Genomic DNA, 13,599 nt, shown 5'->3' with positions numbered 1-13,599 from the left:
TCGGCTCATAGTGCAATGATGAAAAACGTACAATGCTGCACAACAGGTAACGCCTCTTTCCGCTGCTGACAAGCAAATTTTGGGTTTCTAGGAATACATAACTTTGTTTACAAAAGGCCACATTTGCATATATCTTGAGTATGACACAGCATACCAATTAAACACAAACCCAATCAAAATCTTAGTGTGTAGTATTTTACCAATTCGAGTCGATAGATGCACACTTGTGTACAGATACTCAGTTTTATTAAAACAGACTTTCGTTGTAAGTTTGTTGTGGGTAGTTTTATTACATTTCTTATAATACAGTTCACAATTTTAGTAAGGTTTCCTTTAATGTTGTTAAAACAATAGTAAACATGAGAGATAAATTAATCATCAAGGATATATGCGAATTCTCTGATGTTATCTATAACAGTCTGAAAAATGCACATGCCGTTTATTGATTACATGCATGTAGAAAACTTGTTCCGAGTTATAGCTGTCAAACAAGGTTTGATGAAGAATAAAATGCCACTGCCACACGACAGCTAATGTAGAAAATACTTTTCTGACGTATTTTGACACGATGCGCTCTCCCCATACGTAATACAAATGTTTCGAGATGCATCTGCTGGATGGCCATCTATTAAACCTGAAATGAACAAAATGTCGCAGAAATTAGCCCTTTTTCCACATACGACTATTTTGGGTTGAGAAGTGAAGGATATTATATTACAAGTTCCATTAGATTGATAACTTTAGCAGACAGCAGAATTGCGTCTTAAAAAATATAGCAGTGAACGTACTCGAACTCGCGACATCTTAGCTACTGTGCGCGAGACTTACCATTACGCTACTAGCCGACCCATATTTATAACAGCTCCAGAAGTCAAAAACAAGTCCTCCAGAACTTCTGCATTCCACAGCGGTGTGGGATAATGCATATGGCCAGGTCAATACTTATGAGAGACCAACAGTTATACCTTGTCTTTTGCACTGCACGACGTTTTCAACAAACAGAGAGCGCAATAGAGTAGCTCAAGTGGAAAGGAACACTTCCCATTTAAATTTCTGCATCCTACACTGTTGGTAGTTCTGTGTTGGTGGCAGTTACTTGATTTTATTTTGGTGATTACAAAATAAAGTTGAATGTATGCACTGGGTAGCCGAGGCAGCTAGTTCATGGTGATTCGGTCAACCACGTTAATGAATTTACTGAACTTGCTGCAAATGGATACAGGGAGCCTGTGTGTCAGAATTCTCAGCCAGTGTGGCACAACGGCGTTATGGTAGAGGAATAAACCACTGAGAAGAAGGTGTGGTGGTCTGCTGGGCTGATGAGAAGTTCATATACCTATGGTCTGGGATCGATTCCAACTTCAGTCAGTGATTTTACATAGGGAGAGACAGATTCCATTCTCTTCTGGCTACACCAAGTGAAGAAGATATAATGGCATTGCGGTATGAAATTCACATTAAAAATTATATTCCTTCTCTACCACGTAGACGTTAGGTTGAGCCACAATAAAGTCTCAAGTGGCGACATGTAGAAACTCTATCAACAGTAACCATTCTTATACTAGTCATTTATTTCTAGTGACGAAACAAACGCTATGTAGGCTCATAGGACACTTATTCCATCTTTTATCTGAGCTTCTGTATGTCGATCAAATTGGTTCTGAACTGGGAATGCAACTCAGACCGCCCTTAACGCGGAATTTGTTCCCTTCGTGACAATACATCTCGCCTACAATTTGTTGTTTGTTCAAAACTGCAGATTCCTCAACATCTCCACATATTGCGCGTGAATGGGTTCGAATCCTGGCCCGGCACTAAAGATTTCATTATGTATTATCAAGATCTAGCATGAGAACACCTATCAGCTGGTGGATAATAATTTCGATTTTTAATGTATTTTCATCCGTTGTCAACACTAACGATATTTGACGTTTTTGACTCCCAGTGCGACACGGAACTATTTGCGAGATCACTGTAAGTTCAACAAGATGTTATTCCGAGCTGCTGGTGGAGAAAAATTCAGTAGCTGACGTCTCTTTGCGTGTAGTCAACAACGATATGTGTGGGGCTCTATTCCCAGTCAGCACTGAACTCTTCGTCACATTATTTCTAGTTCAAACATCCTCACATGTCGCTGCTGGTGCAAAAAACCCAGTTTTAAGGTTCGTTTTCTCTAGAATATAACAGCGATAGGTGCCGGGTTGGAGTCCTGGGAAGGAAACAATTAATGTTTCGTCTCGTCATTTCAGTTAAAACATCTAGCTATTGCCGAGAAAATGCCATATGTCACAGTTGATTGTGCTTCGATATCTATCCGATTAGGTTCTGGGTTCGAATCCCTGTCCAACACAAAGCTTTACCTCACGGCATTTCAAATAAGTTACTTGTTAAGAAGCAATATTTAACATCTCTCGTAGTTCGTTAATAGGGACAATAGGAGCTGGGTAGGAATTCGGGTCCGTTAAAAATGTTTGCGTTTTGTAATTTTTAAGTTGGTATTGGCTGATTGATACTGTCTAAAATCGAGGTATATCACTCTCTGTATGCCTAATCAGGAATGACTGTTAGTTTCCGTCAGTCACGAAATCTTTGCTTAGTCTGCGCGACCTGGGTTTGAATCCATATGCAGAACAAGACGGGTCGTCGTGTCATTTGAAGTTCACACATATTCTCAACTAGCTGCTCGTGAATAACTTAAATTTTTAATGTCGTTGTGTTAAATAATAAGTACGGTATGTTACTTTGAGGAGGAAATCATGAATACGACGAACTTACTACGTGCATTACCTATCTGAAGTAATAATGAGAGTGGTAACATTTCAGGTATGTCATTTATTGTAATAAATGTGAGCATACAAGCCTTAAGGACAGTCTTACCTATGATAAGGTGTTCCCTGATATTTTTAGTATCGTAGTATTATTTTACATCTAGAGTTATTGCGATACAGAGTAGTGTTTTCTAGTGGTGACTTGTTGGAACCATTTTCAATAGTCAAACGACTGTACCAAGGAGCGATTAGAGGACCTGCTAGACAGCTGCGTTATGTGGTTTGCATGCGAATCAGGCGAAATGCAATTCAGGTCGTTCGGATACTTTTGAGCATGACTGTACCTTAAGGGGCATAACTTAAAGATAAACATTCTGAATAGCTTGGTACAGTATTCACAAGTGAACATGGAATAGGAATGATATTTGGAGCAGTTCCTCCCCTTTCTGCATATCTTGCTTAGGCACAAGGCGCCACGCTATTAATTGCAGTATTTATACCATGAACCTTCAAGTTCCCTAACATGGCAGAATACGATATCTCATAGTCTACACGAAACAGGCCGATATTAGAACCAAGCGGACGCCCTGCACAAGCGTGTTATGGACTAAGAAACAAGCATGCATACATAGTACACGTTTTAATGAAATAGATAATACGCCATACAGAAGGCGGACCCCATTGAACACCTTACGTCAGAGGGATGTCTCTATAATAAAATGTGTACATTAAAGTTTTGATAGTCAGCTCACGTAGCACATACAGTGAGCCCAAAAAGTATTCGTCTAGCTGCATATCTTTTAGGAAACAAAGTCTGTGTAAGTGTAACATGAAAAGAAATGTACACAAAATCTAAAGAGCCAGTATGTAAGAAGTACCTCGGTAAGTCACTTTGCTGAAAGCAAGGAAAGAAATATATCCAAATCGACAGAAAGGTTAACAAAATAGAAAATGTAATGCAAGAGCTAGTTCATAAAGTATTCGTCCACCATCTGAACGTGCCGAAATTCTGCGCGTAGGCATTAAACTATAATGGTGACCCACGGCACACACTAGAGTCAACCTTGTGCGGCTCCACTCCTGTTGTGGTTCTGAATGGCGTCGACACAGTGCAATTAGCGCCATGGGCGGTAAGGATGGTAAGACGACTTATTCTGCGCTTACATAATAATTGCAAATCTTGCTACGAGGTTGCTAAAGCACTTGGTATACCTAAGACGGCTCAGTCGATAATACATCGATTTTGGGCAACAAAATCGTTAAGAAATCAACCACGTACCGAAACCCCTCACACTTTGACTGATGCATACGTGATATTTGTCATGAGGGAAATGATGAAGAAACCTAAAGGCGCTCCTGAGTTGGCTGGGGAGTAAGAGTCTAGGGGAAGGAAAGTATGTGCCAACACAATCAGAAATACCTTCGAAACGTATGGGTATCAAGTTCGGGTAGCGCGCAAGAAATTTTGGGTCAGTGAACAGAATCGAAAGAAACGTCTTCATTTTGCGGTGGAACACAGATTAAAAAATTGAGACTTCTGGAGTAGAGTAATATTTTCTGATGAGAGTAAATATAACGTATACGGCACGGATGGCAGGCGAATGGTGTGTAAGAAGAATGCGGAGATGTTGGCACACAATCATGTGCCATCGGTTAAACACAGTGGTGGCTCCCTGATGGTGGGGGCTGTATGGGTGCTGTAGATGTTAGAAAATTACATTTCATACAAGGTACAATGGATCACCACATGTGTATCAACATTTTAAAGAACAGTCTACCTCCTAACGCCGAATAATTAGGTCTGCAAGGAAATTACATTTTTCAACAAGATAACGACCCAAAGTATTAGACTCTAAATACAAGGTTGACGCTCCTGTACAACTTACCACCCCTCCTCAGAGCCCAGGCATTAATCCTACTCAACACCTTTGGAAAGAACTGGAAGATAGCATCAGGAGAAGACACATTTCCAACAAGAGAGACCTAAAGGACGTACTTCAAGACGAATGGGACAACGGCAAACGGGCAAGTCGATGCCCAGACGACTACAATCAGTAATAGCTGCAAAGGGAAACCCCACTAAATATTAATTTTTGTAATTGAAATCACATTTTCAGATTGTAAATTAAGAAAATATGAGTGGGCGAATTCTTTTTGAAGTATCCCTTGAATAAATTCTCCTTTTTGTCAAATTTGTTATCGCTATGGTTGTATTTATTTCCTTGTCCATCAATAAAAATGACTTACCAAGGTTCGTTGCAAATGATTGGATGTTCCCATTTTATGTTCCCTTCCTTTCACATGACATATATTTAGTTCTTTAAAAGAATTACAACTAGACGAATACTTTTTGTACTCCCTGTAAATACATACGAACAGTTTCGTGAACAAATAACATTACACCATGAGGAAGGAAACTCATGAAATATCGACGCAACCATCAGCACACAATAACTGAGGGAATTCAATGTCCGACACAGTCACGTAACAATTTCTAGGCGTCCGTTTTATTCACACTCCCTGAGTGCACATTGCGTCTGCGGCAAGCACACACAAAGACAGTCCTCCGTGAGACAGAGCACGGTCCCTTCCATTCAGGCACAGCCAAGTACACACACTGACTATCCGTGTCGGGCGTTCATTCACAGTCAGTGACAACTTCTTGCTTACTCGCAGTTCTCATTCCAACTCACCGTCGCCGTCCTCTTTCCGCACTGTGCTTGCGCAGATAGACCCTCTTCGGCAGATAGGTTCGCAAGCAGCGTCGATAGGCAGTAGGGCTAACTTACAGTTCGGATGTTGCCAACGTAGGCCATAGTGTCCGAAACGACACAGTATCTAAGTAATATGCTACACGTTACAAAATACAGACATCTAAATCGTTCAAAACAGTGATGAACAGAAAATGACAAGTGAGGTGATTGAATTCGACATATCCTCTTTTATGTCAATGTCACACTTAAATTCTGTTACACTCTGTAAACGCCCAACATTCCATCTCGTCTTCTGTATCCTTCTGTCCTCCCCAACTCGATACCTTGAATGTTTGTTTCTTTCCCCTCTCTCTTGTCCCTCATGTTCTATACTGTCCGCCAACTAATACCAACAAACCTGTCACTTCACCTCTGATTATCAATCATCATACCCTGTTATTCTTACACCATCACATCCCGCAACGTTACAACTACTCACGCTACAAATGTTATCCCAATGAAACTTCATCCCCATTCCTGACCATAAGAGCCACCTGGAAATTTTTTATATAATACTCTGTTTTTCTCCATGTCAGGTCACCCCTTTCCTCCACTTTCCTTCCTGCCTTCCCAAACACTCGAAATGGGACCCTCCTTTTCATTATATCCATACCATACCCTTACCTGAACACACTACGACAACAGCCTTCCAGACTGGTTTATCATTTCCTACAGGTCAGTCTTAAAAGAGTACCATTATTTTCGTTGATTTATAAGAATAGTTTAATTGATTCGACCATGAGTCCTTGGAGAAACATTGTGTATTGGTTTAACGAAAGAAACACTTTTTTACCCTTCTTTCATAAACTTAATTATTACTGTACGACTTAGGTTTCGCATTATAGCCCGTTTTCTAGCAAACAACAGTTCAGTTATGTGCTAGTACTAGTACAGTTGTGTGCTCAGTTATCTATTAGAAAATGAGCTTATAACCCGAAACCTAGGTCGTACAGTAATAATACAGTTTTAGAAAGAAGGCTAAAAAACTGCTACGGTTTGTTAATACGAACAGTTTTTACCGAAAGTATTGAATATTAAAACGTGAATTTTTTATAATTTAAAAAAATCTGTGTGTATTATTTTATTTAATATCTAATCTCATAACTATATAGAAATCATTGTTTGTCTGTTCGTTTTACCATTCATCCGATTAAGATGAAACTTTAGAGAGCTGTTTAACATATGCCCACGAGCGTTTTTGTGAGACAGGAATAAGAACAACCTACCATCCATGAGTAGGTGTAAAAGTGGTGTGACATAGATACTTAGCTTGGGATCAACTGGAGCAATTTCAAGCGAATGTCGTGTTTTCGTTAAACGTTATTTGTCCAAAAAATACTGTGGTGTTAAGTATACCTACTACCGATAGCAGAATTGGTAGTTTTGCAGATGATACTCGTATTATAATAAATCCCGTGAGAAGAAAGTGACAGAAGAGACTGAAAACGATGTTTTCCCAAGAATTATTAAGTGGTTATCAGAAAACAGACTTTTTCTAATTTTTGAACAACCAGCCTAGGTCCAGTTTAGTACAACAGACCGATGTAGCACGAGCAGGAGCTAGTGAACAGGGCAGGATACTCCAAATGTTTGGCTGTAAATATTGATGAAAACTTGAAATAGATGAAACATATTACTGGATCTCTCTGTTAAGGTAGCTACTTTTGCTCTTCGTATAATTGCTAATCTTGGAAACAATCGAATTAACCTGATATATTTTGCATATTAGCACTCAATAATATGTTATGGAATAATTTTATGGGTTAACTCACAACTTAGAAAGTAAGTATTTATTGCACAAGAAGCGAGCGGTAAGAAAAATATGTGGTGTTCACCCACAGACATCACGTAGGCACCTCTCCAACGAGCGGCATTTTAATTTCGCCATCACACTATAATGAATTTCATCACAAAAAATCCGTCAGAATTTAATAAAGACAGTGCATTCCGTACCTACGACACTACAGGGAAAAATTACGTTTATTACTCATTATTACAGCCTTCAGTGGCTCAGAAAGGAGTTCAATATGCAGCAGTAAAAATCTTTGCTCACTGCCCCGATAACATAAAATGTCTGACATGTAGCAAAACTATTTTTAAGTCTATTCTACAATCATTTCTTCTGGACAACTTTTTCTATTCCATAGACAAATTTTTATAAAAAAACTGGTAGCGTGTTTATAAAAAATTGTTTTATGTGTAAATGTATGAGTAGGATGAAAAATCATATTTTCTTTAATGTTAACAATAATGATGAACATGTATCATGTAAATAGACACGTTTTACATCATTTCGATTAAAGAATCGTTCAAATGATCTACGGTACATGTAACTATTTGACATGTAATTATTTGACATACCGTGTACATTGTGACCTCATATACAAGTCAGTCAGATAAGGCTTGATCAACAAACGTTCGAATGCGTGTTTAAAAGAATACCCTCAGCTGAATGGGTTAATATCAATACTTATTTTACCTGTTCTATCCAGATAAGTTATAAACCTTATAAACCTCTTTGAATTATTGATTCTAATTTTATTTAACTAACAGAGAATAACTGACATGTGTTTTAGCGTAAATCGTTAATAACAATCAGAGTCAGGCCGCAAATTCTTCTGAAAACACTGTAAAGCGGGGGAAGCTATGTTTTTGATCTGCTGAAGGAAATTTGCTTGGAGATCCACTCGAGTACGGAGACAGCAACGTTTGCCATATGAACTCGAAACTTGACGCATCATTTTTTTCTTCTTTTTTTATTCATCAGTCCTCTGACTAGTTCGACACGGACCGCCCCGAATTCCTCTCCTGCTTCAACCACATCATCTCGGAATACGCTTGCACCGCATGTCTTGAATTATTCGAGTTTCTGTCTTCTCCTACAGTTCTTGCCCTCTACAGGTGCCTCTAGTACCTTAGAGGTTATTCTCTGATGCCTTAACACGTGTCCTATCATCCAGCCCCTTCTCCTTGACGATGTTTCCTGTATGGTCTATTCTTCACCAATTCTGCGAAGAACCTCCTCATTCCTCATCTTATTAGTCCACCTAATTTTCAACATTCTTCAGTAGCACCAGATCTCAAATGCTTCGATTCTCTTCTGTTCCAGTTTTCTCACAATCTATGTTTCAATACCAGACAATGCTGTGCTACAAACGTACATTATCAGAAATTTATCCTTCATATTAAGGCCTACATTTGATACTAACAGACGTTTCTTGACCAGGAATACCCTCTTTCTGATACTAGTCTGTTTTTATGATGATGATGTTTGGTTTTGTTGGGCGCTCAACTGTGCGGTCATGAGCGCTCTTCTGTTTTTTATGTCATACTTGCTGCGTCCATCACGGATTATTTTGATTTCAAGCTAGCTGAATTCCTTAACTTCGTCTACTTCGTAATTACCAATTTCGATGTTCAGTTTCTCCAATTCTCATTTCTGCTGGTTCTCATTACTTTTGTCTTTTTTCGCTTTATTCCCAACCCATATTCTATACTCATTAGACTATCTCTTTGATTTAACAGATAATGTGTTTTTCACTTTCACTGATGATAGCAATGTAATCAGCGAATCTTTCACACTGGATTTTAATCGTATCCTTGAACCCACCTTTTTATTTCTGTCGTTGCTTCTTCGATGTATAGACTGAACAGTAGAGGCTTATGACTGCATTCCTGTCTTACATCCTTTTTAATTTGGGCACTTCGCCCTTGGTCATCAAGACACATTGTTCCATCTTGGCTCTTATACGTACTGTATATTATCCCTCTTTCCGTGTAGGTTACTCATATTTTTCTCAGAATTTCGAATATTTTGCCCCATTTTCATTATCGAACACTTTTACTAGGTCAATAAATCCCATCAGCGTGCCTTGATTTTTCTTCAGTCTTGCTTCCATTAACACAAAGAAAACAAAACTGAATCGTCTAAAACATACTAATTTTTCTTTTCCATTCTTATTTATATTATTTATGTCAACAGCTTGGATGCATTAGCTGTTAAACTGAGTGTGCGATAGTTCTAGCATTTATCGGCACTTGCACTCTTCGGAATTGCGTGGATGATATTTTTCCGAAAGTCTGATGGTACATTCCCAAACTCATATATTCTGTACACCAACTTGAATAGTCGTTTGCCAACCGCTTCTCGCCAGTGATTTTAGGAATATCGATGGAATATTATAATCTCAAAACGTCCAGAGCTCTTGTAAATTCTGATTGTAATAATGGGTCCGCTATGTGATCCCTATCGGCTTAGGTTTGTTTTACCATTACGTTCAGACAGGTACTCTCTCTTATAGAGGCCTTCACAGTACTCTTTCCAGCTAACAATAGTGCGTCCCCTATGTGATCCCAATCGACTACTGTTTCTTCTTCTAACACGTTCAGTCCTCTCCTTCACTGTACTCTTTCCACCTAGTCGCCCTCTGCTCTGCGCTCTTAAAGTTACCACCATTGATTTCAATATCACTGGATATTTTTGTATACTTCTGTTACTGAGTCAGTCCTTCTGACGAACATTCATTCTTCACATTTTACCCGCATCCATTTCGCCTTGGCGTCCTGCGCTTCCTTCTTATTTCGTTCCTAAGGGATTTATACTGCCGTATTCCAATCATTCTCTGAAGTTTTGGCGCTTGCTTCTTTCGTCAGTCAGTTGAAGTATTTCTTCTGTTACCCAATATTTCTTCACAGCTTTCTTACTTGTACCCATCTCCATCATCTGCACTTGCCCTTTCTATGACGTTCACTCCTCTTCAATTGAACTACCCACTCTGGCGTTACTTATCTCAGTATCTCCATCCTTGGCGAACTCCAAATACGTCTCATCGTCCCTCAGTACTTTAGTACTACACTTTCTTCAACACTGATTGATCCAGGTGATTCTCTTAGACTTCAGTCTACATCTTCACTAATTGTGATCTGAGTCTACATCTGCTCTTGGGTACATTTTACAACCAAAATATGATACCGAAATCTCTATCTGACCATGATGTAATCCACCTGGAATCTTCTAGTGTCTCATGGTCTTTTTCAAGTATACGTGCTCCCAGTGGCGTCTCATGCAAAATTATACCAATGTGCTACAACGCGGTGGCCTATAGCTTTCTCAATTACAATGGCAGTAATCGTAAATAAATTGAATATATTTATTTTGTGTGTATAAACCGAACTATTTAAATGTATTTAAACTTTATGATTAACAATTTAACATGTTTGTATTGTTGTTGTGGTCTTCAGTCCTGAGACTGGTTTGATGCAGCTCTCCATGCTAATCTATCCTGTGCAAGCATCTTCATCTCCCAGTACCTACTGCAACTTACATCCTTCTGAATCTGCTTAGTGTATTCATCTCTTGGTCTCCCTCTACGATTTTTACCTTCCACGCTGCCCTCCAATGCTAAATTTGTGATCCCTTGATCCCTCAGGACATGTCCTACCAGCCGATCCCTTCTTCTAGTCAAGTTGTGCCACAAACTTCTCTTCTCCCCAATCCTATTCAATACCTCCTCATTAGTTACATGATCTACCCACCTGATCTTCAACATTCTTCTGTAGCACCACATTTCGAAAGCTTCTATTCTCTTCTCGTCCAAACTATTGATTGGCTATGTTTCACTTCCATACATGGCTACACCCCATACAAATACTTTCAGAAATGACTTCCTGACATTTAAATCTATACTCGATGTTAACAAATTTCTCTTCTTCCGAAACGCTTTCCTTGCCATTGACAGTCTACATTTTATATCCTCTCTACTTCGACCATCATCAGTTATTTTGCTCCCCAATTAGCAAACCCCCTTTACTACTTTAAGTGTCTCATTTCCTAATCTAATTCCCTCAGCATCACCCGACTTAATCCGACTACATTCCATTATCCTCGTTTTGCTTTTGTTGATGTTCATCTTATATCCTCCTTTCAAGACATTGTCCATTCCGTTCAACTGCTCTTCCAAGTCCTCTGCTGTCTCTGACAGAATTACAATGTCATCGGCGAACCTCAAAGTTTTTATTTCTTCTCCATGGATTTTAATACCTCCTCCAAATGTTTCTTTTGTTTCGTTTACTGCTTGCTCAATATACAGATTGAATAACATCGGGGAGAGGCTACAACCCTGTCTCACTCCCTTCCCAACCGCTGCTTTCCTTTCATGCCCCTCGACCCTTATAACTGCCATCTGCTTTCTGTACAAATTGTAAATAGCCATTCGCTCCCTGTATTTTACCCCTGCCACCTTCAGAATTTGAAAGAGAGTATTCCAGTCAACATTGTCAAAAGCTTTCTCTAAGTCTACAAAATGCTAGAAACGTAGGTTTGCCTTCCCTTAATCTTTCTTCTAAGATAAGTCTTAAGGTCAGTATTGCCTCACGTGTTCCAACATTTCTACGGAATCCAAACTGATCTTCACCGAGGTCGGCTTCTATCAGTTTTTCCATTCGCCTGTAAATAATTCGTGTTAGTATTTTGCAGCTGTGACTTATTAAACTGATAGTTCGGTAATTATCACATCTGTCAACACCTGCTTTCTTTGGGATTGGAATTATTATTTTCTTCTTGAAGTCCGAGGGTATTTCGCCTGTCTCGTACATCTTGCTCACCAGATGGAAGAGTTTTGTCAGGACTGGCTCTCCCAAGGCCGTCAGTAGTTCAAATGAATGTTGTCTACTCCAGGGGCCTTGTTTCGACTCAGGTCTTTCAGTGCTGTGTCAAACTCTTCACGCAGTATCGTCTCTCCTATTTCACCTTCATCTACATCCTCTTCCATTTCCATAATATTGTCCTCAAGTAAATCGCCCTTGTATAGACCCTCTAATACTCCTTCCACCATTCTGCTTTCCCCTCTTTGCTTAGAACTGGGTTTCCATCCGAGCTCTTTATATTCATACAAGTGGCTCTCTTTTCTCCAAAGGTCTCTTAATTTTCCTGCAGGCTTTATCTATCTTACCCCTAGTGAGATAAGCCTCCACATCCTTACATTTGTCCTCTAGCCATGCCTGCTTAGCCATTTTGCACTTCCTGTCGATCTCATTTTTGAGACGTTTGTATTCCTTTTTGCCTGCTTCATTTACTGCATTTTTATTTTTTCTCCTTTCATCAATTAAATTCAATATTTCTTCTGTTACCCAAGGATTTCTACTAGCCCTCGTCTTTTTACCTACTTGATCCTCTGCTGCCTTCACTACTTCATCCCTCAGAGCTACCCGTTCGTCTTCTACTGTATTTCTTTCCCCCATTCCTGTCAATTGTTCCTTTATGCTCTCCCTGAAACTCTGTACAAGTCAGTTTATTAAGGTCCCATCTCCTTAAATTCCCACCTTTTTGCAAATTTCTTCAGTTTTAATCTACAGTTCATAACCAATAGATTGTGGTCAGAGTCCACATCTGCCCTTGGAAATGTCCTACAATTTAAAACCTGGTTCCTAAATCTCTGTCTTACCATTATATAATCTATCTGATACCTATCAGTATCTCCAGGATTCTTCCATGTATACAACCTTCTTTTATGATTCTTGAACCAAGTGTTAGCTATGATTAAGTTGTGCTCTGTGCAAAATTCTACCAGGCGGCTTCCTCTTTAATTTCTTAGCTCCAATCCATATTCAGGCAACGGCCTTGCCGCAGTGGATACACCGGTTCCCGTGAGATCACCGAAGTTAAGCACTGTCGGGCGTGGCCGGCACTTGGTTAGGTGACCATCCAGGCCGCCATGCGCTGTTGCCGTTTTTCGGGGTGCACTGAGCCTCGTGATACCAATTGAGGAGCTACTCGACCGAATAGTAGCGGCTCCGGTCAAAGGAAACCATCTTATCGACCGGGAGAGCGGTGTGCTGACCACACGCCCCTCCTATCCGCATCCTCATCTGAGGATGACAAGGCGGTCGGATGGTCCCGATGGGCCACTTGTGGCCTGACGACGGAGTGCTTAATCCATATTCACCTACTATGTTTCCTTCTCTCCCTTTTCCTACACTCGAATTCCAGTCACCCATGGCTATTAAATTTTCGTCTCCCTTCACTACCTGAATAATTTCTTTTATCTCATTATACATTTCATCAATTTCCTCATCATCTG

At 39.7% G+C, this 13,599-nt stretch overlaps 1 pseudogene; it reads left to right on the top strand.

Annotated features, from left to right (window-relative positions):
• Positions 1-13,129: 13,129 nt before the first annotated feature.
• LOC126206629 (5S ribosomal RNA) lies at positions 13,130-13,247 on the top strand (annotated as a pseudogene).
• The last annotated feature ends 352 nt before the right edge of the window (positions 13,248-13,599 follow it).

Source organism: Schistocerca nitens, chromosome 1 (assembly GCF_023898315.1).
Source record: "Schistocerca nitens isolate TAMUIC-IGC-003100 chromosome 1, iqSchNite1.1, whole genome shotgun sequence".
Lineage (NCBI taxonomy): Eukaryota > Metazoa > Arthropoda > Insecta > Orthoptera > Acrididae > Schistocerca > Schistocerca nitens.
The sequence above is the reverse complement of the archived record's forward strand: the minus strand, read 5'-3'. Positions and strand labels throughout refer to the sequence as shown.